This window comes from Pogona vitticeps, chromosome 4 (genome assembly GCF_051106095.1).
Source record: "Pogona vitticeps strain Pit_001003342236 chromosome 4, PviZW2.1, whole genome shotgun sequence".
NCBI lineage: Eukaryota > Metazoa > Chordata > Lepidosauria > Squamata > Agamidae > Pogona > Pogona vitticeps.
Window position 1 is genome coordinate 72,501,595 of NC_135786.1, and position 26,860 is coordinate 72,528,454.

General features: G+C 40.1%; 1 protein-coding gene and 1 long non-coding RNA gene across 7 annotated transcripts in view; one reads left to right on the forward strand and one right to left on the reverse strand.

Moving 5' to 3' along the window:
- Positions 1–26,860, reverse strand: part of DAB1 (DAB adaptor protein 1) — a 790,680-nt gene that overhangs the window by 541,171 nt on the left and 222,649 nt on the right. For all 5 annotated transcript variants that reach the window (XM_078392919.1, XM_078392917.1, XM_020789863.3 and 2 more), the window contains exon 2: positions 11,861–12,035. The gene's annotated coding sequence lies outside the window, so the exon portion shown is untranslated. The remainder of the gene's footprint in view (positions 1–11,860; positions 12,036–26,860) is intronic.
- Positions 1–26,860, forward strand: part of LOC144589063 (uncharacterized) — a 437,419-nt gene that overhangs the window by 385,369 nt on the left and 25,190 nt on the right. The window contains exon 2 of one of the 2 annotated variants that reach the window (XR_013544947.1): positions 11,585–26,860. This exon is cut by the window's right edge and continues 11,599 nt beyond it. This is a non-coding gene — a long non-coding RNA (uncharacterized LOC144589063). The other variant, XR_013544946.1, reaches the window with a different exon arrangement.

Below are 26,860 nucleotides of genomic sequence, written 5' to 3' on the forward strand. Positions count from 1 at the left end.
AAACCATCAGTTCAGTGGTTCACGCCAGTTCATTTACCAGCCAAACAGGTTTTGGTACTTCAAAGCCCCGCCTCCTTCAGTAGGCACCCACTCAGAAAAGGCAGGGCGGGGAAACCAGGTTGCTGCCTCTTAGCGGGTGCTGGCCAGAGAAGATGGGGCTTTGAAGTGCCAAACACCTGTTCAGCCAATACATAAACCAGCGCAAATCACCAAACCAATCGTTCCCACCTCTAGTTATGAGCTTTCAAGTTGACAATGACACTGGTAATTAAGACTGGTAATAAACATCTGAAGTGCTGATAATATTGACATTCTGTTAACAGCTACCAGCTTGTCTATGAGCTTATATTGATGGAGACTCTTATTCTTGAAGGGGAATGGAGATGGTTTCCAGGAAGTTGTGATAAGGTCTCTCTTGCTTTTTTCTCAGCCCAAGATTGTTCCCCCCATGCTGGTTGTTTTCTTCCTCCATCCCTTTACCAACTCACTTACATTCATACAGAAAAGGAACTCCCTACTTAAAAGTTTTGGAATATTAATTTTTGCAATTAAATACTTGCAATTATTATAGATAAAAGAACAGTACTGCCAGTTTATATTGGTTGTATGGGGGTTGTTGTTTCATTTTACATCATAACCCACAACAATTTTATACAATCGGCATTGCAATGCACCTTATTGTGTAATAAAACAAAGAGAATTTGAAGAAGCTTGCTGGACAACAGTGGAACTACTTAATTCAAAGGTAAGGAAGAGGGATTTCACTGGCTGTTGTGCAGTTATGCAAAAGGTGTAATTTACCAGTGAATTGCTTTAAGTTAAGAAATCTCTGCAGACATTATCTGCTGTATACTGAGTAATACAACTCAGGGTGCAATAGATGATGCCTACAGGAATTTCTTAACTTACAACATTTTGTAGCTAAAAGTTATGCCTTTTGAGTAATTGCACAACAGGATTTTCACCACAGCTGCAGTTATATGATACTCTTAACAGGAGAGTCCACCAAATGCCTATGATCATCCAATAATCAATCAGCAATATGGGGGTTGTGGGTTTATTCTGATATCTAACCATCCCAACTATTTAAAATAGGCAATCAATGCTACCGATGCAAATTTATACTGTATACTTATATATTTATATTTGTTACTGTATTGGCAATTTTGCAAAATCAACCAAATGACAATATTTATAATTGCTCAGTTCACAGCCAAGAAGAAAGGATCTGAGAATTAAAGTTCATCTAATCAGAGAATGCCTATGTTTAGGCACCACAAAAAGTTAATCATCAGTGAGTACAATTGGGGCTCAAGGGGAAGCATTTGGGGGTACACTCTGTTGTTTAACTTCGGGCATTAATAGTATCTGTGCAAAAGTTTGTGTTAACCTTTCAAAGGTCTTTCAGGACAAACAACATTTCAAATACTGTACATATATTTGAGATATATGTGTCACACAAATGCCCTCCAGCCTTCCATATCATAGATTGAAAACAGAAACACACTTTTGTCATCTCATTTCTAATAGCAAGGATTACCACTGCCCAGGAACACCCTGTCCTTCACACTATTACTCGTTGTTAAAAGTTCTGCTCCAATGGACAGGGGCTGAATTCGTTTGTCCTGGAATGGCCAGTCCTTCACTGATTGAAACTGCAAAGATTGTGTTTGTTCTCCTGCCTGCAGATCTATTAGCAAGAACATAACTGTCTGACAATGTGTTACCAATGGCTTAAAATAAAATTCAGCAGCTGTCATGTGTGAAATAGCAGACTGAACACTGTGTGATGTCTTGGTACATGAATTGACCAGATACAAGATGCATCCATCTCAGAATCAAATGGTGATGACACTTCTAAATATCCAGAGGGGGACTTACACAAATAAATAGGGGCAAAACTGGACAATGGATGATCAATGTAAGATTAAGAAAATGGGGAATGTCCATGTTAAATAGGAACACTTAAATAATAAATGATAAAGATATAATTTTTCAGCCCTAGCCAGCCCCAGCAGAAATTCAAATTCATTTTTGATGAAGATCTACAGCTAGGAAGTGTCACACTTTATTGGCATCCCAAGTCAGCATGTTGAAACACCTGCCAAGAACCCACATTTCAGCCAGAGAGCCACTGAGAAGATCCTTTGGATCTGCTTCACCAGTTCACCCACTGCAACCTTCTTGTTCATCTGTGTGTCATTCTGACCCTGTAACAGGAAAAGCAGTAGCTGTGACTTGCTTGTTGGTTCTTTGGCTGGCAAGAGAGCATGATAAACAGGAGGAAAAACAGGAGCACCTGGTGAAATGCTGATAAAGAAAGTTGGCTCACTGAAGGAAGGAAGCCCATAGAGGGCACCTTGCCCAAGGGCTGTTGAAAAGCTGGACATATCACTAGTTCCATCACTGACCAACTCTCACAATAAATGCCTCTCAGGGCTATATGGTTTCCAAGAGCAGAGCTACCACTGGGAAGCACAGGCACAATATCACCCGGTTGTATATTCAGCTACTTGTATAAAGAGCTGTCCTAGTGCTTCAGGCAGATAGTAACCACACCACAAGAAGCCTTCATTAAGCAAGTGAAAAATACAGTAGCTTGATCTTAACTAAAGCTCTGCAACTGTGAAGCTATAATAGAGGGCACGGTTAGTGACTATACAGCTGCCAACTGCTACAGCTAGACTGAGGAGCTTCATTTGGTGTCAATGGTCCCTCTGAGCTTTTCGTCTTTAGTTTGTCTTTATTCTTTTCTGCCTCCCAATGGTTCCCAAAGGTTTGTTTGTTTGTTTAATGTCTATCAGCTATTGGACTCTTTATTAGCATGGCTTTGGAATTCAGACTCTTTGGAGAAGAATTCCTAAGGATACAAGGAGACCAAATCTCAGCAAACAATACATTTCACTCCTAAATTCTCAAAGCAGCTGAGTCTCCATTTTTGTTTATTGTTGCTGTGTGCTGATCAACCCCCACTAGCCTAGGACAATCTTTCATATCCTTTGAGTCCAGGGATGAGAAATATATGAGGGTCCTCCAAATGTTCCTGGATTGAAGTGCTGTTCATCTCTCAACTATTGGTTCAATTTGTATAAGAGTGATGTAACATCCTTAAGATGATGGCCATGCTGACAGGGGTGTTTCTGAGAGGTTCAAAAAGTATATTTTGTAATATCTCAAGAAGGCAAAAGCTACAGGGTGGCAGAGATGGCTTTTATTGCAACATAGATTATTCAAGCTTTCTGAAAAAGATGGAAGAGTGATGACTAGAGATGGGGACAAATAAAAAAATGGCAATTTGTTTTGATCCCATTATTTATCAAGGTTGACGGATCAACAAATACGAATATATGAATATACTTTTATATATGAATACGAATATACAAATTGATCTGTCGATTCATCTGCATTTTAAATGGCTATAACACTGGCCCCCAACCACCTAGAGGCACCAAATTTGCAGGGAAGCTCTTCCCTACAAAATTCTCTGCTAATTTCTCAGACACTTTTCTACACTTCCTGAAAGTTTGGTGAATATTGGATCATGGACCCCTGAGTTATATAGTCCTAGGACCACCTAGGAAAGCTTCCCCCAGGTACTTAGAGACTCCAGAATCACAATGGAGCTTCCCATGTCTTTCACCAACATGCCTGCCAACTCTGGTGAAGATTGGATATTGGACTTCCGAGTTATTCACCCACAAATTGGGTCCCCCCCATGAGAGTTTACCACACTGCACAGAAGCTCATTCTGCCTACTGGCCGCTGATCCCTACCTTAGCCCCCAACCCACTCCCACCGACACCCCCTTACCTTAATAGATGCTGCCGAGGTCTCCATCAAGCCTTTGCAGCCACAGCGTGTAAAAAGGGAGACTGGCTACCCTTTGCAAAGATGGCAGCTGTGGCTTCATTTAGGGTAGGGAAGCTGCAGCTGCCATCTTTGAAAGGGGCAGCCTGGATTCCCTTAAGGCAGGCTAAGGGGACCCAGGCTGCCCTTTGCAAAGATGGCAGCTGCAGCTTCCATACCCTAAACGAAGCTGCAGCTGCCATCTTTGCAAAGGGCAACCAGTCTCCATTTTTTCATGCGTGGCTCCAAGGCCAGAAGACCTTGGCAGCAGCGATTAAGGTAAGAGGGTGTCAGTGGGGGTGGTGTGGCGTGGGGCCTAAGGTAGGGAAAGGAAGGGGTGGGGTAGGCTGTGGTATTGGCTGGTTGTTTGGGGTAGTGACTGCCTTTCTGCCGCCAATCAGCTGATTGGTGGCTGGTAGGCAGAATTGTGTGTTTTTATGTTTGTTTTTTTTAATAATATTTTTTTTAATATGAAATAAAAAAGGGTCAATATTCATCCCTTCATATTCATGGGGGTCTTTGGAACCCACAAATACTGATAGACAAATGTTTAATGAATCGGCTATATTCGTTGGAAAAAGCAATTCATTTTTATATTCGTCCCCCTCTCTAGTGGTGACGAATGTAAACAAAGCTTACAATTCTCTGAAAGCCTTCAACAAAGTCATGATCCTAGGTCTTTGGAGTGTAGAGTATTTATGTGGATTCAATACCAAAACCACAGTCTTACAGATATCCAGATCCTCAAAGAGAAGATAAAAACAAGCACAAAACAAGTACTCTGGCACCTTTAAGATGGTCACCTTTATTTCCATGTGAGGAATATTTGGGAAAAAATTCAGTGATTTTCCAAGTTTCACCATGCTGAGACTGCATTTCAAGACTTTCCCCAACACAAATGAGATTCGTCAGCTTCCTATAAAAACAGAACTGGGTCCTGCCTCTTTTGCTTGTTTTGTTTCCATTTCACCTGTTATTATGTGCCAGAAACTGTCAAGGTTGCCAAAGATCAGTGTCATTTCTGGGAAATCTTGTGCAGGAAAGAGAACATTTTGTGCAGAAAGTATAATAATTCTGGGCCGATTAGAGTTTCTCTAGGAGTGGGCAGGACACAAAACACAAAAGAGACAATAAATCCCATAGACGTCTTTAAAAAAAAAAAAAATCCCCGTCTTGCACAATCTCATTGTGAGGAGAAAACAGGGCTGTTGTTGTTGTTGCCTGCTTCCTCACTGACAACAAGATGCTGGGAGATTTGTATCCTTTGGATGACCTTTCATGGCTCATCCATTTCTTCAGACACATCTGAAGTGTTTGAAGAAGTGGACTATATGGACAGAAAACTGATTCTGATCTAAATTTGTTCATCTTAAAGGTGCTACAATACTTTTTGCTTCTTCATTGTTTTTATTTCTGTTTTTTGCTGAAACAGATTAACTTGGCTCCCTGTCTGAAAAATGCATTAAAAACCCGACAAAGATGCTTCTCTTCCCAAAATTGATTACACTGGCTTCATTAAAAGCTACAATGCGGAGAATTCTTATATCTTTCCTAGTATTCCCCTACAGCATGGATGGAAAACATACAGCCCTGTTGGCTAGGGTTGATGGGAGTTACAGCCCATCAACATATGGAAGGGCACGCAATCAGGGTCCCTGTCTTAAATGGCAACAGAATCATAGCCATTACAGTGAAGACAAGATAATGATGCCACTTAGAGGAAAAGATCTGAATAAATTTTAAAGACCTTACATAACAGAGAACATTTTACAATTTCTCTTCCTCTGTCTTTTAGTGGTCTGACCCTGGCACATGCTGGAATATAGCATATCCTGAAAACAGAGGAGATAAAACATACAGAAGTCATTGGGTTAAGAGCTGAGATAAAAGTCATGAAAAGAAAATGTCATTTCCAGTTACAGTTATCTTGTAGCCAACAAATTCTACAGAATTAGCAAAAATTGTACAAAGCTGTGGGGGTGGGTAGGGTGGAGCACAGGGTTGCTGCCATAATTATGAAGATATTGAACCAGAGGAATGCTCCTCCTTCTCCGACCCAAACCTCCCACGTACTTTGTCTAAAAAGCAAATATTAATTAAAGCTGCATCTTGATTGTGTGCCTAGTTTTCACGATGTCCTGAGCATGTAAGATTAAATGGCAGGCATTAGCTCCAATCAGGCTGCTGGCTCAAGTCACTATGATGATTTATGGCTAGGCATTAGGAATCCAGATAGATTTGTGACTGATCACAGCAAACACCTCCACCTCCGCCACATTCAGCTTCGAAATTAAGTTCTGAACTAGATGCTTCACACGGTAGATTGCAGATGGGAATATTCAGCTATCCGACACCCTACCATGCACAGGAAACAAATCCCCCCATGTTAATTAGGTATTTAAATGTACATTGACATAAAACTCCAGAAGAGAGGAAAAAAGAAAAAGCAACACAGCACAAGCTCATTTATTCAAATTCCTCGAGGGATTACACACAACATTTTACCAAGGCAGCAGCTTGAGCTATTTACACTAAGATGTTTTCACAAGACATTAGAACGCAAAGGTACATAATGTGTGTGTTGTGTTCTATATTGTCTAGAAAAGAGAAGATTAACATAATTCAAGATGTGTTACAGGGTTTCTATGTTTTTATTAGTGTATGGTCACAGCACTTTTGTTTTTGTGCTTAAGATTTATCATTTTCTATTGTACCCTCCAGAGTTAATGCCTGGCACCAACTTTGTTGTCTTTTAGGTACTACACAAAATATATATTTATTTATTCATTCACTCATACATTTTCGAAATGTTACTGTCTTAATAATTTACACTGTTTGACTTGTAACTGTACTTCTATCTCCCAGTTATCATATATGCATGTATCTTATCTGTTGTTTTAATGTGTGTAAAATGACATTGAAGTGGTAGTACATTCCCCAAAGAAGGGGGGGGGGGGACTTTGCTTTAAACTCAGAACGTATTTGTTTGTTTATACCATTTTAATGTCACCTTTCTTTATCTATTTGCATTTAGTTAAGTATTTGCATAGTTTCTCAAAGAAGCAATGTAGATCAAGCTCCAATCTTCAGTCAAAATGGGGACATATTGAAACACTCTATGCTTAACTTCCACCTCAGCAAACACAATATATAAGCTGCACTGAAGAGTTCCCTAAATGGAGCTGGAGGAAATCTTCTGCTTATCTAGGATTGTGAATCTAGATGCTTCTTGGTCCGACAGTTTTTTACAAGATATTCCCCCACTCCCCAGGATTTCCCAGTCAGCAAAATGTCCTCAGTTCTTTAACATGAAATATTGGGCATAATTCCTTAGTGCACGGGAATTTATGCTATTCTCAGCAGGATTCATTATCAGCACCTTTTTTTCAATGCTAGTCTCTTCTGAGTAACACAATGGTTCCCAACCTTGGGCCCCCATACTGTATGCTCTTGGATGACAACTCCCAGAAATCCTGGCCAACAAGCTATTGGTGAAGGCTTTTTGGAGTTTTAGTCAAAGAACATCTGGGGACCGAAGGTTGGGAACCACTGCAGCAACACAACCATTTGAAACTGACCAGTGTGAAAGCTTGAAATTGACAGCAGCAACATCCTCCAGAGACCTCAACACAGCCCTTTGAAACTGACTAACATAAGAACTGAAAATTCCAAGGATAATAATCATAATGCAAAGCAGTGGTTCTCAACGGTCTTGGATTGCAACTCCCAGAGGCCTTCCCTATCATCTATGCTGCCCAGGGTTTATAGGATTTGTAGTCCATGAACACCTGGGTCACCTAAGGTTGAGAAATTCCTTTTGCCAAATATAAATGAACTATATTGGACTAATAAAGATTATGTAACCGTGGATAGCACTGCACCCCTTTTTGTAGTTATTGCCATTATCAAAGCCTATATTTTATTTCAGCTCTTCCAGTACTAGCAATGTGTGATATGAGAGGTCTAGTGGCTTGTGGGACTATGCTGTAGTGTTTAGTTGGCATGGACACAAAGGTACAAAAGGGATGTATCAATGTGTCTAGGAGTGAGGATATAATGAATGACTGATCTGTAGTCTGAATTTCTTGGTTTAGGAAATATAGCTGAAGCCATAATTTGTTTGCTGACAGACAGAACAGCAGTATCAGTGAATAATAGCTATAATGAGAGAGAAAAAGAGAGAGAGAGAGAGAGAGAGAGAGAGAGATCAACATGGTTCATGAGGGAGATCACCTGGAATCATAATCCATAATGATAGGTAGCTGGATCCACAGGATAAATGATCTAGACATATAGTACGTTGTGCTGAGGCATTGTTTCAGAGATCTAAAAGTGGGGTGTGCATAATTCATCATACAGTGCTTTGGAATGTAATCAAATGCCAATATCTTCAGAATGATCCACATTCTTTAGTTTTGCTCTCAGAATTCCATAGCCTTCACTCTATGCAACTGAAGTTCTATTCAAGAGCACAAGGCTACACGCAGTAGACTCATCCGTAATGAGTCTTTTTGTCACTCTCATAACAGAAGTCAACAACAACAAAAATCTGTGTGTCAGGCTAGAAAACAACAGTGGTTGTTCTACCTTCAGGAGGATAATTTATACAAGGTCACAGCAGCACCTTATTTCACCCAGTTGGAGCAGCCCAGGCATCGAAGGGCGTTTACTCTGGCCCGGCTAAACGCACTACCTTCAGCAGTGCAGGAGGGACAGTATAAAAAGATCCCCTGGGCAGAACGTCTTTGCCCATGTGGAATGGAGCAGATAGAAACAATTGAACATGTCCTGTTGTGGTGCACATTTTACAAGGATGTACATGAAGAACTTGACTCCCCTCTGATTGGCCGATTTTCCAGTTGTACAGAGCAACAATGTATGCATGTGCTGCTGTCTGACTCCAATCCCACTCTTAAACATAGGTTGCCAAATTTTTTACTGCTGCAATGGGCATTAGAAAAAGGATCCTAAAAGTGAATGAGCCTCTGTAGTTAGAACATGGTTTGCTAGAAATTCTGGAATTTCTTTAGGGGAGATGTTTTGATGCTGCTGTTGTTTACCTCAGAACCAAGTATTTACATTTGAACCCAATATTTTTGTATATCTCTGTATATTTATATATTCCAATGTTTTATTTGTGGGTGGTCTTAGACCGTGATAAAGTTTTATTCTATTCTATTCAGTGGTTGTTTGCTATCCTTTGTTCCTTCGAATCTTTGACATCTACAGATGTGTAATTCTTTCGGGAGCAGAGTTCAGAAGTAACTCATTATAAATAACCAGTTGCTTGAAATGAATTCCATTTTCCATAATGAAAATATAAACACATTATTTAACTTCTGTAGCCCATTTCCTGAGCTTGGAAGCAACATACTGCAAAATATTCTTTATCTGATCTGATGATTATAATAAAGGAATTGAAACATATTGCAAATGACACTTTTATCTGTGATACGCTATTCTGAGGATTCTTTTTTCTTATAATGGGTCATCAAGTTGCTTCCAACTTTCATAGGGTGCTCAAGGTAAGTGAGATGTTGGGCTGCTTGCCAATGCCACCCCACACTGAATTTCCCTAGCTGACTGGACACTTGAACTCCAGGTCCAACATCACACCATGTGCCAAATTTATTATACCAACTAGCAACAGTTAATAACAAACTATTTTAAAGAATGTTTCAAGGGTTGCTCTTCTTTTCCTGTTTTCTTCTCATGATGGTTATATTCTTTTACTTAACGTTTCTCTTACACATTTTTTCAATCATTAACAACTCACATTGTGCCCGCCCACCATTCTCTACCTTCTACAGATTTGACACAGTTCCTCTAGTTTCCATCTCTACAAACACCAGCTTCACCAATATTTGATACAAGCTTTAGGTGTACATGAATTGCTTGCAGCTCTCAGTACTATCATATTCCCCCAACATTAGAGATCCCTCCTTGCCACACGGCAGCTGCAATGATTTACATCCTTTGCTATGTATGAAGAAATCTCTTCCACAACTCAACACCATGTACTCTATCTGTGTTTGTGTCTCTTCCCATTAAATATGGAGAGAGGCATGAGGGGAAAAATCTCAGTACTTATAGATAAACAAAAAACTGCAGACAAAAATTGTTGCCACCAGAGTCATCTTCTGCATTTCATTCCCTCCTCAAACTTTCTCCTTCACAATATGGCCCAACAACATTCTAGATTCAACAACAAAAGAAACTCACCTGTTGTTTTGTTTTTTAAGTGCAGTCTCAGCTTCCCTGCTGTTAACTGATTTATTTTTCAACCCCAAGAAGCCAAGCTCTCCCTTATTAACTCCCTAGTCCCTGACCACCAAACCATTCAGAAAAAAAACTTTTGACTTCTATGTAGTTGAGATACTCAGATTTATATTGGAAACTGACAGTTTGCAGACCACCTGAAATATATATTTTACCCCCTCATGGAATACACTTCTAATTACTTAATCCGCCACTTCAGTATGCGATCTTTATTTTAAAAACAAGTACAGTACAACTATAGACCTTGTGGAGCACTTTTAACTTGAAATATCACAGGTTACTCAAAGGTCAAGAACAAGATATTACGTGCCATATAAAAAACATATCTTGCATGTTAATTATAGTATTCCCAGTCATTCCATACACTACGGCCTAGCCTCAGGGCTTTCGCAGTGGTCAGTACTATAAGAATACCACCAAACCCTACTGAGGGCTGATCTTTCTTCCACATGTCATTAAGCACATGACATTTCTTCTCCAGAGGTCTATACAACTTTTTAAACACATCTGCAGTCGGTTTGTCATTGTCTTTTTCAAAGATGAAACCAGCAGGAAAGCTCCCTTTCTTTCTCTAGCTGCACTAAACTAAATATTAGCTGTGTGGTAAAGTAGATTAAGGTGAAACCTTTTTTTGCTAGTCTGGAGAGGAGTGTGCATTTTCACACTGCCTAGACCAAAATATGAAGTTTCACCTGAATAATTCTCCAAAATAAAATCTGTATTTGATTACTGTTAATGCCTCCATCATTTCTGGAACACCAAATATTTTTCAAACCAGCAGATAAGATTTTTATTTGCATCTGTATGTTTAAAAGTCTAGAGCAGCTGTACAGAAGTTGCTTATGAGTATTCTTTTAAGGTGCCATAAGAATTCCTTGTTCTAGACAAGAAGGCAGAATATACAAAATAACAGAAACTGAATAACAATTTCCTTCCATGGAAAAATGAGAGAAAGATTATATTTTAGTGGTGCTTGAATAGTTGTAGAGTTTTGTATGCAAAAGATCCTGGGTTCAGTCCATAGCAACTCTAGGTAGGTCTGGGGAATACTCCTGTCAAAAACACTCTGAAGAGCAACTTCCATCTTATGACCCTGATTGGCCAATGATCTGCCCACAGCTTGGAATAAACAATTTTAATGTAAGGAACTTTTCAGGTTCTGCCATAATACAGGCTGTAGTGGGCATGTGAAGCCTTGGTTGCATAAGAGTTTTATGGTACAGGGTATTTCAGAAAGAAACTCAGTGAGAGGAAGAAAGTAAGATTTAGACAACAAATGTGAAATATGATCATGTGTAGCTACTTCCTTGTAATTGCAACCACAGCCCAGTGCATCAGGGATAATGGAACTGCTTTCCCCTTCCTTACTCCCCACTCTGAAAGTAGTACACTAGGAGAACTGTGGTTGTGAGTAGCTGAGGAGGAGGAGAAGAAGGAGAAAGAGAAGGAGGAGGAGGAGAATGAGAAGAAGAAGAAGAAGAAGAAGAAGAAGAAGAAGAAGAAGAAGAAGAAGAAGAAGAAGAAGAAGAAGAAGAAGAAGAAGAAGAAGAAGAAGAAGAAGAAGAAGAAGAAGAAGAAGAAGAAGAAGAAGAAGAAGAAAGTTAATTTTTCATGCATATTGGTCTCTGGTCCAAAATGCAACTTTCACACTGTCATTGAGTAAGACACTGGGTGACAGGAGGAAACTAAGATTAAGAAAAGAAATATTAAAAAGTCATGCTGTGTAATTGCCTACCTGTAGCTGCTGCAATTCCATGCAAGGCCAGTTACCACAGTCGATGTGACTAAACAGTCACAGTTCTTCCAAATTCTAAGAATCCAGCCCAGCATCAACCAGAACATCAGTTACAATGTGATGAGGAAAGTCCTTTGACATCCGTATCTAGAATGTCTTGAGAAGTATTTATATTCTGTAAATAAAAAGGAGGGGAGTAAAAAAAGAGATTGAAACTCTTACACATTATCATTGAAACACTGGCAGATGAGAGAAATGGCTTCTTTACACACATTTAACCTGTGTGGAATACCTAATACCTGAGGTGTGGTATTTATATAGGAGGCTCTGAACCAATTCACACATATATTTGGAATCTATAGAACATAAGGGTATATAAATGAATCAGAGGGATCGCTTTGTATAACTGAGAACTTTTGACAAGCAAGATTCTGATCCTGTGGGAAAAGCCCATTACGTGCATTAGAGGTGGACAGAAACAGTGATTCATAAAATCATGAAATTGACCTTGTAGTTTGAAGAGAAATGGCTCCTCAAACAACATTATTTTCTTCTAATCATTTAGCTGATTGTGCAGCATATTTACACAGGGAGTAATTCCCAAGTAACTCACTGCAATTGAGTTCCAATTAGACAGATGCTCTCAATCTGTGATTACCAAACCCATAAAAATAGCATTTTATTTTATGTTATTTTCATTTGTATGCCACCTTTCTCCCAATGAAGGGATGCAATGCAGTTCACGTTATTAAAAAAAATAAACCAACTAAAACCACAATAAATTTGACACACATACAAAAATAATTAAACACATAGCAATATTGAACTGTTGGTCATAATAAAGATCTCCTGCTCAAACAATTAGTTAAAAACTGTTTAAAAATCTTTAAAGACCCTAGAAACTCTCATGAAGTAATTATGGTGTCTGGTACTCAAAATCAAAATCAGCCCAGATTAGTTAAATATAGTTTTCACTTGTCACCATAAGGATAAAAGTGAGGGGCCCACACTCTCAAGGGAGGGCATTTGACAACCTGGGAGCAGCCGCAAAGAAGTCCCTCTCTCACAACCGCATTCTGATGTGCCTGAGATGGCAGTGGGACGGGGAGGAGAGCCTCCCCTCAAGTTCCTAAAAGCTGAAAAGGCTCATATGGTGAAATATGGTCCTTCAGATATCCTGGACTCTATATGGCTTTATAGGTCATAAAGAATGGGGCCTGGATTGCTCCAGGACGCTCCAGCAGCTGCACCAACTGCTTCAGCAGAATCCAAAAGTAAGAAAATCCATAGTAATCATCACCATCACCATCATCAACAGCAGCAGCAGCATCTTAGAACTGAAGAGCAGGAAGGAACCCTATGGATCATTGAGTCCAGCTGCTGTCAAAGAGGCACAGTGGGGAATCAATCTCGCAACCTCTTTTTCCACAGCCAGATATTAAGCCACTGAAGTATCCAGGAACAACGTCTTGCAGTTTGTGGATGGGCGGGAATTGGTATTGTGCTAGAACATGATGTGATGATTTCCATCCCTTTCTGTTTGTTCTGTTTGTAGTTTTTATATATGGAGTGGATTGCATGGTAGAATGAATGGGTTGATTGACAGATGAATGCTGAGTGAGTGACAGTTATGACAATACCAGGCAGTTGAGATTCTGCCTCAATGGAAGTTGTTTCTGATTGGCTGCTTTCCCTCATCCAGCTGGGAGGGGGAAATAGTACGTTAAGAGGGAGTGCTTAGTTTAATTAGCAAGGTTTAAAGCTTTAGTTTGTCAGTTTGTATTTAATGGTGACTTTATTTAGACATCTTAGTATTGCAAACTGCAAATAGATGAGGCTTAGATTAGGAATAATATGAAGGCTGCATGATACCTTTACCTTAACTGTATTGTTATTTTAATTTAATCCATAATTCTTATTCTGCTAAAAAAATAAACAGAAACAACAAGCAATGTATTTTTTTTTTTTTTTAGTAACACTTTCTTTATTATTTAGTAACCCTTCTGGTTTGGGAACCAGTGGTGGCACTATTACCAAGGGGTTAGTGTCCTATCAGAAGGCTAAAGTAAAATTTTCTCACAGGGTGAAGAAGAGGCTCAGGTCTCCCTAGTGTTTAGACATCAGTGTAAAGGAGTGCGCTGGATGTCTGTCCAAGTGGCAGCAGAGAAAGAGACATGGACAGGAACTTCATGCATGGCTGAAAGGTGGCAGCCTGGCTAAGGGAGGCACACATACTGTAGGTGGATGGTCTGTATCCTGCTGATTTCTGTTTCTAGAGCCTTCCAGGAAGAACAACAATTCACTCTTCACCTCAAATTAAGGCAGTAGGTGGGAACTGAAAGGAGCCCTGGGGTTGGAAAAATGACCTTGGGGCCTACATGCAGTCTGTTGCCCTCATGGTTTTCATCCTTGATGTACGTGTTATGGCTGGGGGAATAGGGAATTAAAGTTTTTTAATGAATGAATCTGGAGTTCATTAAGGTGACTTTATACACAGGGATGTTTAAGAAATGCTTTTGCATGTACCCCTGAAAATGAAATTGCAGAGTGTAGTCAGACCCTCAGTTAATTAAATTAACTAGTCTACACTTGGACTAACATATGTAGACTTGAGTGTAAACAAATACAGTGGTGAAACAAAGAGAACAGATATTCTCCCCCCCCCCAAAAAAACTACCTCCTTCCACCTGATTTGAAAGAGCAAGTGATGGGGGGGGAGCATGGGTTTGAAACAATAAGAGATTTCCCCAAATCTTCTGGAAGTCAGTAAATTCATTCAATACATCTCCAGATATTTTGTGATTTAGGAAAGGATTCCACAAAAGCTATCTCTAAATAGGTCGTTGTGTGAGAAAAGGAGAGTTTTGTCTCTAACTAGCTACTGGAAATTCATTCTTTATTAGATCAAGGCACAAATGAGGACTTTGAACTTCATACACTTCATCTTATCAAAAGACAGTTTTTTAAAAAAATCCTGAAGTTATTATGTACAAAAACTTCAATCTTTCTTGATTACGAGTCAATATTTGAAGTAGCCATTATGCAGTTCCAAAAAGATGACTCTGCTAAATGTACCTTTAACACTGAAGTGACAGAAGGCAGAACTAACCAACAGGATGCTCCATTGACGACAGTATTGTTAATGTACTGACTAGGGAGACTGGAAGTGTGTCTTTCCGATACTCTCTAAATGCATAAAGACAAAAAGAGCTGAATGAGCCTTTGGAAAGCACACAGCTTAGACCACCAACAATCTGAAGTAAATACTCAGGTATTCTGAGCCACCTGCTGCAAAGACGGTGTTTGAAGATCTAATGCCAATTGTCAAATCGGCGTCATGTTCCTTAGTGTCAAGATGCTGTTTTCTGAATTCACTGTGTTGACATTTGCTCCTTGTGGCAGGCAGAAGCAATCCAAGCTATTCCCATTAGACTAAAAAGCAGAAATAGTGTGAGGTGTCACAGCTGTACGGCTAGCCCAGTTAAACAACCAACATAAAAGAGTGCCGTCTGACAAGGTCTGACATTCTTGTGTGTACAGTTCATCACTGTTACAGATCGCCCAGGTAATGCAGTGAACATCAGTCCTTCAGCACACCACAAATGACATGACTGGGGAAACTGGTACACCAAATACTTTCGAAGCATCAGATTCTTTTCATTTTTTAAAAAAAATCCTTACAATTGCACACAGAATTTATGAATGCAAATACCTGAATATAAACATGGCCCTTTGGGGTGCTTAATTAGTTAGGTGCATTTCATAATACCCATTCTTGGCACATAGACATTCAAAATGTGTTTCATTTAATTAAGAATATAATCACTCCAGACATGTTTGTGGAAGGTTGTTCTACATGTGCAATGTCAGGCTGAGGCTGTAAAATTCTTTTTAACACCCCCATCTCAAGATACTGCGTTTTAAATTGCATGACCCATTATTTATCTGCAAATAGGTTGCCTTTATTGTTATTGCTGACCTGACCACAAGAGTAATTTGTTGTGCTGCACATTATTAACAAGTTATCTTGTAATTACCAATTGGGTAGTGGGGAGGAAATAACCTTTGATTCTATCCAGTACCCAACTCTGATATTGCATTTTGGAAATGTTTATAAAAATTCAAAAGACAAAAGTAAGGAACAATCCTCTTTTCATTTAAGATAAAACCTGAAAAATTCTTGACAAAATACATCTAAAAATGCCCTTTGAATATCTTTAAAAAGTAATTTCTAAAAGTAATTAGTGTTACTAATTGTACCATTGAAGAAATAACTATAAATTCCCTAAAGTAACTAAGGGTGTAATCCTAACTAGAACAAAAAGGACTGGTACATCCACTGAAGCTGTCAAGCAAGGATAGACGGTGGTCCCGGGATGCAAAATTGGTATCAATAGTTTATTTGAAGATTTACCCGAAAAGAAGTGAGAGATTGTCCACAAAGATATCCTCAGAGACGGATTCCACACAAGCATGATATGAGTGGCCCTGAAGAAGGCCGAAAGTGCAACAGCTGAAATGGATTGGGCTGATCTTTGAATAAAGTATTGATTGTTGTTTAGTCATTAAGTTGTGTCCGACTCTTCGTGACCCCATGGACCAGAGCATGCCAGGCACTCCTGTCTTCCACTGCCTCCCGGAGTTGGCTCAAATCTTAATTCCGGCTTGGGATTCCTCCAGTCCAGCCTTTCATATGATGTATTCTGCATATAAGTTAAATAAGATGGGAGACAATATACAGCCTTGTTGTACTCCTTTCCCAGATTTGAACCAATCAGTTGTTCCATATCCAGTTCTAACTGTTGCTTCCTGTCCCACATATAGGTTTCTCAGGAGACAGATAAGGTGGTCAGGCACTCCCATTTGTATAAGGACTTGCCATAGTTTGCTGTGGTCCACACAGTCAAAAGCTTTGCGTAGTCAATGAAGCAGAAGTAGATGTTTTTCTGGAACTCTCTGGCTTTCTCCATAATCTAGCGCATGTTAGCAGTTTGGTCTCTAGTTCCTCTGCCTCTTTGAAATCCAGCTTTTTCTTCTGGGAGTTCTCGGTCCACATACTGCTGAAGCCTACCTTGTAGGATTTTGAGTATAACCTGGCTAGCATGTGAAATGAGGACAATTGTACAGTAGTTGGAGCATTATTTGGCACTGCCCTTGGGATTGAGATGTGGACTGATCTTTTCCAGTTCTCTGGCCACTGTTGAGTTTTCCAAACTTGCTGGCATATTGAATGTAGCACCTTAACAGCGTCATATTTAAAGATTTCAAATAGTTCGACTGGAATGCCATCACCTCCACTGGCCTTGTTGTTAGCCATGTTTTCTATGTCCCACTTCACTCTCCAGGATGTTTGGCTCAAGGTCAGTAACTACACTATCTGGGTTGTCTACGATATCCAAATATTTCTGGTATAATTCTTCTGTGTATTCTCGCCACCTCTTCTGCTTTTGTTAGGTCCCTACCATTTTTGTCCTTTATCATGTCCATCTTTGCACAAAATGTTCCTGTAATAGCTCCAATTTTCCTGAACAGATCTCTGGTTTTTCCTTTTCTGTTATTTTCCTCTATTTCTTTGCATTGTTCATTTAAGAAGGCCCTCTTGTCTCTCCTTGCTATTCTTTGGAAGTCAGCATTCAATTTTCTGTAACTTTCCCTATCTCCCTTGCATTTTGTTTCTCTGCTGTTTGTAAGGCCTCCTTGGACAGCCACTTTGCTTTCTTGCATTTCCTTTTCTTTGGGATGGTTTTTGTTGCTGCCTCCTGTACAATGTTACGAGCCTCTATCCAAAGTTCTTCAGGCACCCTGTCCACCAAATCAAGTTCCTTAAATCTGTTCTTCACTTCCACTGTGTATTCATAAGGGATTTGGTTTAGATTATACCTGAGTAGCCCAGTGGTTTTTCCTACTCTCTTCAGTTTAAACTAGAATTTTGCTATGAGAAGCTGATGATCAAAGCCACAATCAGCTCCAGGTCTCGTTTTTGCTGACTATATAGAGCAGGGGTCAGGGAAGTTTTTTATCTTTTACCCCCCCAAAAAATTTATATAAGCCGACATTACCCCCTTGATTTGAAAGGAAGGAAATGATATAGTATTTGAACTCAAACTCTTTTGAATCTATTCAAAATTACTTTGAAAGTGTCAACTTACTTGAAAACTTCAGGTTTTGGAGAAATGATGTTGCTTCATCTTGGATACGAGAGCATCAATACTGGGGCATTTTGATGTCACAGCAATATGTTTGCTCCTTTTTTCATAGTTTTGAGTCAATCTCTCTCTCTCTCTCTCTCTCTCACACACACACACACACACACACACACACACATCCACCCACCCACCCACCCATCCATCCATCCATTTAAACAAGCTTGATGAAACCACCCTTTTCCCCCACCTTAATTCAAGCATTGCCTGTTCCTTTTTTCATAGTTTTGAGTCAGTCTCTCTCTCTCTCTGCATTACTCCCAGGATTTTCATTTTTATCCCATTTGGGGTAATTATCCCTGTTCTCCAACCTCTGGTATAGAGCTTCTCCATCTTTGGCTGCAGAGAATATAAGCTATCTGATTTTGGTATTGCCCATCTGGTGATGTCCATGTGTAGTGTTGCCTCTTGTGTTGCTGGAACAGAGTGCTTGTGATGACCAGCTTGTTATCTTGACAAAACTCTATTACAGTATCCTTTGCCCTGCTTCATTTTGAACTCCAAGGCCAAACGTGCCTGTTGTTCCTTTTATCTCTTGACTTTAGCATTCCAATCCCCTAGAATGAGAAGAACATCTTTCTTTGGTGTCAGTTCTAGAAGGTGTTGCAAGTCTTCATAGAATTAGTCAATTTCAGCCTCTTCAGCATCAGTGGTTGGTGCATAAACTTGGATGACTGCGATGCTGAAAGGTCTGCCTTGGATTCGTATTGAAATCATTCTATCATTTTTGAGATTATATCCCATTACAGCTTTCTCCACTCTTCTGTTGACTATGAGAGCTACTCCATTCCTTCTACGGGATTCTTGCCCACAATAGTAGATATGATAATCATCTGCATTGAATTTGCCCATTCCTGTCCATTTTATTTCACTGATGCCCAGGATGTCAATGTTTATTCTTGTCATCTCCTGTTTGACCACATCCAGCTTCCCAAGGTTCATAGATCTTACATTCCAGGTTCCTGTGCAGTATTTTTATTTGCAGCATTGGACTTTCCTGATACCCATTTTAAATCTTGGGACCACCATCTCTCCTTGCTTGACAGCTGCAATCCTAAGTAGCCAAGATGGCTCAGGGCTGGTGGAACTGACACTATGTCAGGTGAAGATGTTGGGAATTACTTAGGCCTTCCCTGGCCCTGGCCTAACTTTGTGGCTGGGACTCTTGTTTTAGAGGGGCTTGGATCTGGCATAACTCAGTTCTTCCCCAACGCCTTTCCTTCTTCACCCCTTTTCTGGTTCTTCTGTGGGCTGACCACAGCCATACAGCAGTTGGGCCAGGAAATCTGAGATCAGATTGCTTGGCACAAAGAGATTGCCTGGCACAAGAGTCTTCTGCCCATTACAGGGAACCACAACTGACTTATCTCTGAGTTTCAATTGCACTGTAATAGAAGTAACTATATCACTTGTAATTCCAAGGCCCAAAACAATCTGCTTGCCTGTGATAAATATAGGGTTGGGAAAATCTGTTGGCTTTGCCTTCTCTAGCATTGAACATGTTTCCACCTATCTGTGAAGAAATATGTGAATGTCGGTAAATCCTGGAAACTAATTTCTCCCCTTCTTCATTGGCCACACTCAGCACACACAGATGTTTTCATAGCAAAGAAACAACATTGTACTTGGCTGCCATGCTAAAGATGAGAGTCTTCTCAGGATACAGAACTGACAACTGTAATTTCCAACTAACATGTATGAATACATAAGGATTCAAACCCAGACCTATAAAAAGTAAGCAAAGTATTGGGTGTGTATGAATGAAGTCATCAGTTTCAGACTTTCCACTTTCATTTTCTTTTTTTTTAAAGGGAAAGGTCAGATCATTTTCATACTGCATAAGGGAAAAATATGAATTTTGGTAAATTCTTATGAAAAATGAATTGTAAATTGAAATGAAATCATCACTCATCTATAAACATTAGCATGTAGCTTTTTAAAAAAATGCAAATGACTTTTCAAATCTATGATCCATCCACCTGTGACATGAAGCAATTCAGTCCAGAATTTTACACAACAGTTTTAATCGTGCCATGTTCCTGTTATGAATATAGGCAGACAGAGAGCCATGCTGTCCTACAGGGCATTCCATTCTATCCCTGCCTCATGTTTAGCTTTTGTTTTCTTCCTACTGATACTCCACCACAGCTCAACATTGGCTACCAGTTGGGTTTTCTGCTGTGCTACGTTATTGCTCAAGATGCAAACCCTGGGAGTCCCGTAAGCATGCTGATTCCTTCCATTTTCTGTCTCACCAGATTTCTTTTGGCTCCAGTCCCTTTGGCATGCAGCTCCTCTCTTCCCTAATTGTGCAAAACAGCTTAGAAGATAGTGTTCCAAAACATGGATCTGGAAAGCTAAGTTTAGCCTTAAGGAAAGGGGTTGTTTGCTAGGTTCTGACAAAGACATCACTGCACATTGAAACATGTAGAATTGGACTGATGACTTAAAATGCTTGAATTGGTGGGGCTTTTGTAAAGCTAAGGTGCAACTTCATATGACAAGCAATATTCTTCCTTTCCTTTACACATCTTGCATGATTACACCCATGGCGGAATAGTTATAGAATATTCGTTTATACTACACTTAGCTCTAGGGTCAATATATATCTATACCAAAAATGCTGAGCTGGTAAGTATAATATGGATGACATGGCCACCCTTACAAATTACAAAATGGTATTCAGGGGGCAAATAAATCTTCAGGGATAGAATGAATGTCACCAAGCAGGCCAATAGACTGGAAATAAATCAGGTGGAAGCAGATGTACAGAGTCATGAGTGCTTTTCTCCTTTATGGAACTCATCATGTTATTCCTCTAGTCAATAGTATGTATTAAACATGGGACCTGCAACTGAATATGCAGATGTTTTTGGAAAAAGGAGAGGCCCTTTTACAAAATAAACATTACAGGTTTATCCAGCTTTCTGCAGAAAAAGTAAAGGACTGAGAATGGAATTGTTTCACAGAACCCAGTAATGCTGGTACTCTTAGAATACAATTTAGTGTTTATTTTCTGCAAATTATCATTGTAAAGGACCACAGTTTCCCTTGCACTGAAGGGTTCTGTAATGAACTGAAGACTGTACTTGGGAGGGGGGGTTGTTATTATATCTATTTTCATTCTAAAAATTTAATTCCTTTTGCTTGCCTTTTGGCAGGTTTGGATTCCTTCGTCCCATTTTTTTCTATGAAAAGTTCAAGTGTTTTGCAGCTTGTGTCTTTTTACCTGCGTGGTACCACATTTCTGGGAATTCACCTACTTTCAAGTAGTGTTCAGCATCTTAGATCTCAGGCAGGTTGGACAAAAGGCCAGTGCAAATAAATGAACGCTTAAAAATTAATTTGTGTATTTATTTATTAAACTTATATGCCATCCACCTAGTGACAAGCCATTATTCTGGGTGGCTGCAACCCCCCCCCCAAAAAAAAAACCCAAACCAAAAAAAAAAAAATCCCAAACCCACAGATCCACAAAAATAGCAACTCAAACAATAGTCATACAAAAACAATGCACACCCCCAAATCACAGTGTCTAATTAGCAACAAATGACTCACTACAGATTATGTGATAATAAACAGTTGATCATAAACAGCTGACCATAAATCAAGGGTCATCATAAACCTTTCTTAGAATGAGGTTAAGGGTGAGTGAAGTCTTCAAAGGCCTGGGAGAAGAGCCAGGTTTTGATCTGCTTTCTGAAGCTAACGAGAGTGAGGGCCAGATGCACCTCTACTGGAAGAGAGTTTGAGAGCAAGGTGGCCACTACTGAAGCAGGTTTTAACTGATGCAGGTTTTAACTGATGACTTCCAGCCTCCCTGGGGAGGTGCAGGTAGAATGGAAGGTTAACCTGAGGGAGAGGCACTTTGTCAGGTAGCAAGGTACTAAACCACATGGGACTATAAAAATGAACATTAGCACCTTGAATTTGGCCAGGAATCACACTGGCAGCCACCGCAAATGGGCCAAAACAGGTGGTCAAATGTTGATGTATCTTTGACTGACCTACAGTATATCACAGGAGTGAGTACACCCCCTCAAATTTCATAAATATTTTAGTATATTTTTTCATGTGACAACACTTAAGAAATGACCCTTGGCTACAATGTAAAGCAGTGAGCATACAGCTTGTATAACAATGTAAATGTGCTGTCCACTCAGAATAACGTAACACACAGCCATTAATGTCTAAACCGCTGCAGACAAAAACCCCTAAGTGACAATGTCCAAAATGGACAAAAAGTGTCAATATTTTTTGTGGCCACCATTATTTCCCAGCACTGCCTTAACCCTCTTGGACATAGAGTTCACCAGAGCTTCACAGGTTGCCACTAGAGTCCTCTTCTACTCCTCCATGATGACATCACAGAGCTGGTGGATATTAGAAACCTTGCCCACCTCCATCTTCCATTTCAGGATGCCCCATAGATCTCAATAGGGTTTAAGTCTGGAGACATGCTTGGCTGGTCCATCACCTCTACTCTCAGCTTCTTAAGCAAGGCAGTGGTCATTTTGGAGGTTTGTTTGCAGTCGTTATCATGTTGGAATACTGCCCTGCGGCCCAGTCTCCGAAGGGAGGGGATCATGTTCTGCTTCAGTATGTCACAGTACATGTTGGCATTCATGGTTCTGTATGCTCCCTAGTGCCGTCAGCACTCATGCAGCCCCAGATCATGACACTCCCACCGCTTGACTGTAGGCACGACACACTTATCTTTGTACTCCTCACCTGGTTGCCGCCACACACTCTTGACACCATCTGAACCAAATAAGTTTATCTTGGTCTCATCGGACCACAGGACATGGTTCCAGAAATCCATGTCCTTAGTCTGCTTGTCTGCAGCAAACTGTATGCAGGCTTTCTTGTGCATCATCTTTAGAAGAGGCTTCCTTCTGGGAAGGAGAAGGAGCTCTGGAGACCAATTTGATGCAGTGTGTGGCATATGGTCTGAGCACTGACAGGCTGACACCCCCCCTTCAACCTCTGCAGCAATGCTGGCAGCACTCATACATCTATTTCCCAAAGCCAACCTCTGGATATGACACTGAACATGGGCACTCAACTTCTTTGGTCAACCATGGCGAGGCCTGTTCTGAGTGGAACCTGTCCTGTTAAACCGCTGTATGGTCTTGGCCACCATGCTGCAGCTCAGTTTCAGGGTTTTGGCAATCTTCTTATAGCCTAGGCCATCTTTATGTATAGCAACAATTCATTTTTTCAGATCCTCAGATAGTTCATTATCATGAGGTGCCATGTGGAACTTCCAGTGACCAGTCTGAGAGAATGAGAGCAATAACACCTGCTCCCCCTTCACACCTGAGACTTGTGACACTAACAGGTCTCATGACACCAGGGAGGGAAAACAGCTACTTGGACCCAATTTGGACATTGTCACTTAGGGGTGTACTCACTTTTGTTGTCAGCAGTTTAGACATTAATGTCTCTGTGTTGCGTTATTTTGAGGGACAGCACATTTATACTGTTATACAAGCGGTATATTCACTGCTTTACATTGTAGCAAGGTGTCATTTCTTCAGTGTTGTCACATGAAAAAAAGATACTAAAACATTTATGAAATTTGAGAGGGTGTACTCACTTGTGTGATATAGTGTAGCTGCGACATTTTGCACTCACTGCAACTTCTGAACCACCTTCAAGGGCAGCCCTGTGTGGAGAGCATTGCAAAAACAGAGGAGGGGAGGAGAGGTTTTTTGTTTCATCTCTATTTCTGTTACAGGTATAATGCTGCCAGAGTTCAGCTAGGTTAGGAAGACTTTATCAACAAATGATTGATATAGGACTGTCAAGGGATCATTGCTGGAGAGAGACAAATAAAACATAGCAATAGAGAGGGGCAGAGTAGGATTCTGGAATGACAAGGGCATAAGATCTCACTTGTTTGTTATGAATTTTTTTTTTTTTTTTAAGATCTACGGTTTGAGTCATTGCAGGCCTTCTTCTATTCATTGAAGGCGTTGAGATCCGGTAGAAGAAAGTAAGAAGCAGATTTTTGCAATTTCCCCCATTTTTCTGCAGCACCACCATTCCCTCTTCTGGCAGTCCTGACCTCCAGAGAAGCATTCCACAAAGCACAGAAGACTGCAGAAGAAGGCGGAATCACCAGAGCTTAGAAACATTCCTGTTTCGGACTACAATGCTAAGAATCCACCAGTCAGCAAGGTGATATTCCCTGAAGAGCAAAAAGGCAATGTTTTCAAGCTCTGGGAATTATTAAGATTGCCTCAATAGTGTCACAATACATACATCATCAGTCACAGACAGCAGCTTATCCTTCCTCTCTGCCTTCAGTATGAGGGTTTAAAGCTAAAATATTGATCAAGTTGTAAGGCCCTACAAAATCATGACTTCTCCCCTAGTCTTAGGATGAAGCAGGAAGATATTCACTATCCTTCCATCCCTTCTAGAGTTGCACTGTAAGGCTGACATTGCATGGGTCAACCCCCTGTTTCCGAAGGCCTCTTTGCTCAAGTGGCATTTCCTTTCAAATAAACATGGAAAAGTTTGTGCTGTACATCATCATCTTCTCTGTAGAAGAATGGAACACTCTCCTTGTAGCTGAAATACAGGTATTTATGTAACTTCTGACAGAAGAAATGTTCAGCATGACCTAGTTGGCCATTTCCATGTTTAATTCTTCTAATTTTTTTATACAAAGCAGGGTGACTTAAATAATTTAGCTTTTGTTGGCCTGCAGGTTACCAGAGATCTGTTGCTACAGAGTCCATTTTGATCTCCTTCATGCCAGCAGATGTGAGTTTTTGCATTCTTTTTCAGCCACCTGCCAGCTCACGTTCTGTCCTCCTTTCTTTTTAAACCTTCTTACAACATTCCACCGGCGTTTGCTCTTCACTCAACTAATGAATCAGTCATTTTATTCCCGAACCCTCCCTTTCTGGACTTACAAGACACTTTCCATTGTCTACTACTAGATTCCGATCAATAAACCAAAAGAGATCACATATGTCTCTAAATTACAAGCGCTTGGTTTCCCTGGTCCTTGAACAAGTGATCCCAATAAGCTTTCTTTAAAAAAAAAAGAAGAAGAAGAAGAAGAAGAAAAAAAAGGAGATATCTCTCCCTCCTCTCTATCTCATATTTTAAGTTAAATGAGGCATGTAACTCCCTAAATTATTCAGAGCTCTTTGTATCAGGGTCTTTTTTCAACAAGAACTGGCAAATAAAATTCAAAGTTTTTCACTTGCTTTCAGAAGGGAAAGAGGTTCAGTCTTTTACTCCCTTCCACAAGATACATGTCACCTTTCTTTCAAGCTTGCCTGTTTGCACTGGTGGGGGAAGGAATAATCCTTCTACTCCCCTTTCCCATTCATAAACTTTAGAAGAAGAGTAGGGAGAAGTTGAAGAAGGCGGCCTTATTATCCAAGAAAATCTCGAGCATCAGGTTGGTGCTAAGGAATGAAAGAAAACCAGATGGAAGAGAAGGGTGTTCCTAAGACACCAAGTAAGGGGGGGGGATAATAAAAAGAGACATACTACTGTGTTCTCATCATGATCTCAGAACTATTGGGAAGTTCAATCCCTTTCCCATTGCAGACGAACCAACCCATCTAACCTTTTTTCTGCTAGGCTGTTGGAGGATGGCCATGTCCGTTTAAAGGCAACGTTATGCCTTGTTTAAAGTGTCCCAAAGGTCATTCAAGGCAAGGAGCTAAAACAGAGCTGCTATTCAGTACCACTATTTTAGTAAGGCTCCAGAAGGAAGCAGCATCTGCCGTGGTAAAAGAGGAACAGAACTAGGCAAAAAGAAGTCCGGCTGGGGATCCTCCCTCCCACAGCTGGATGATCAGCCTGGCTATCTCTGAGAAATCCTGAACATGAGTTAGCCAAAGGTAAGCACCACTTTCTTAGTGGTATAAAAATATGCTGCCTCTCCCTACTATATATCTATACTTTTGTAATACTTTTCACTGCTTTCACTGTTTAAGAGTGACATTTTCCTAAAAAGCAGGATTCTAAGTGTTGTGAAAGGACAGTAGCAAGCAGCTCACTGTTTATGTATTTTTACTGTCAGGAAGGCTTTTCTTTCTTTCTTTCTTTCTTTCTTTCTTTCTTTCTTTCTTTTTCGCGGTGCGGTTTTCTGTGCTTTCATCTCAGAATAACTTGCCTGGCTGTGGTCAGAGCCTGGAAAGATTACTTTTATAGACTACACCTCCTATAATTACCAGTCATGCTGGGTGGGGGATTCTGGGACTTGTAATCCAGGCACATTTCCCAAGCTTTGCATCGCTTGCCATGTAATTTGACCCATCGAAGCACAATTTGCAGTTCCACCTCTGTCCTGGGCCAGCCCTTGGCTAAGATAGTTTAGAATTAAATCCAAATATTTATTTTATTTTATTTATTTTATTAGATTTATACCCCACCCATCTAAAGCAAAGGTCTACTCTGGGCAGCAATACAACCTATCCAATACATACTGCTGCACCTAACTGGTAGAAATGGCAGCGAACAGTATATTTTACTCAAAGTCCTATGTTTTCTCTCACACATTAAATTTCCACTGCAAGCTAAATAATGGAAAATAACAAGATATGTTAGATGAAAACTTGACAAATAAATAAAAAGGCTAGGTTTATTTCTTAGGCAGTGCAAAGCTCAAGAAGTAACCATAATAGCCACAAATCTACCTAGAGAATCGCTTGTCTTTTCTGTTTCCAGGGGGGGGGGCTGGGATCTGAGAGACAACAGAGTTCTTGGCCTCTGTGAAATGATTTAAAAATCACCAGTGTGTTCTATCTTTCACTCATGTCATTGA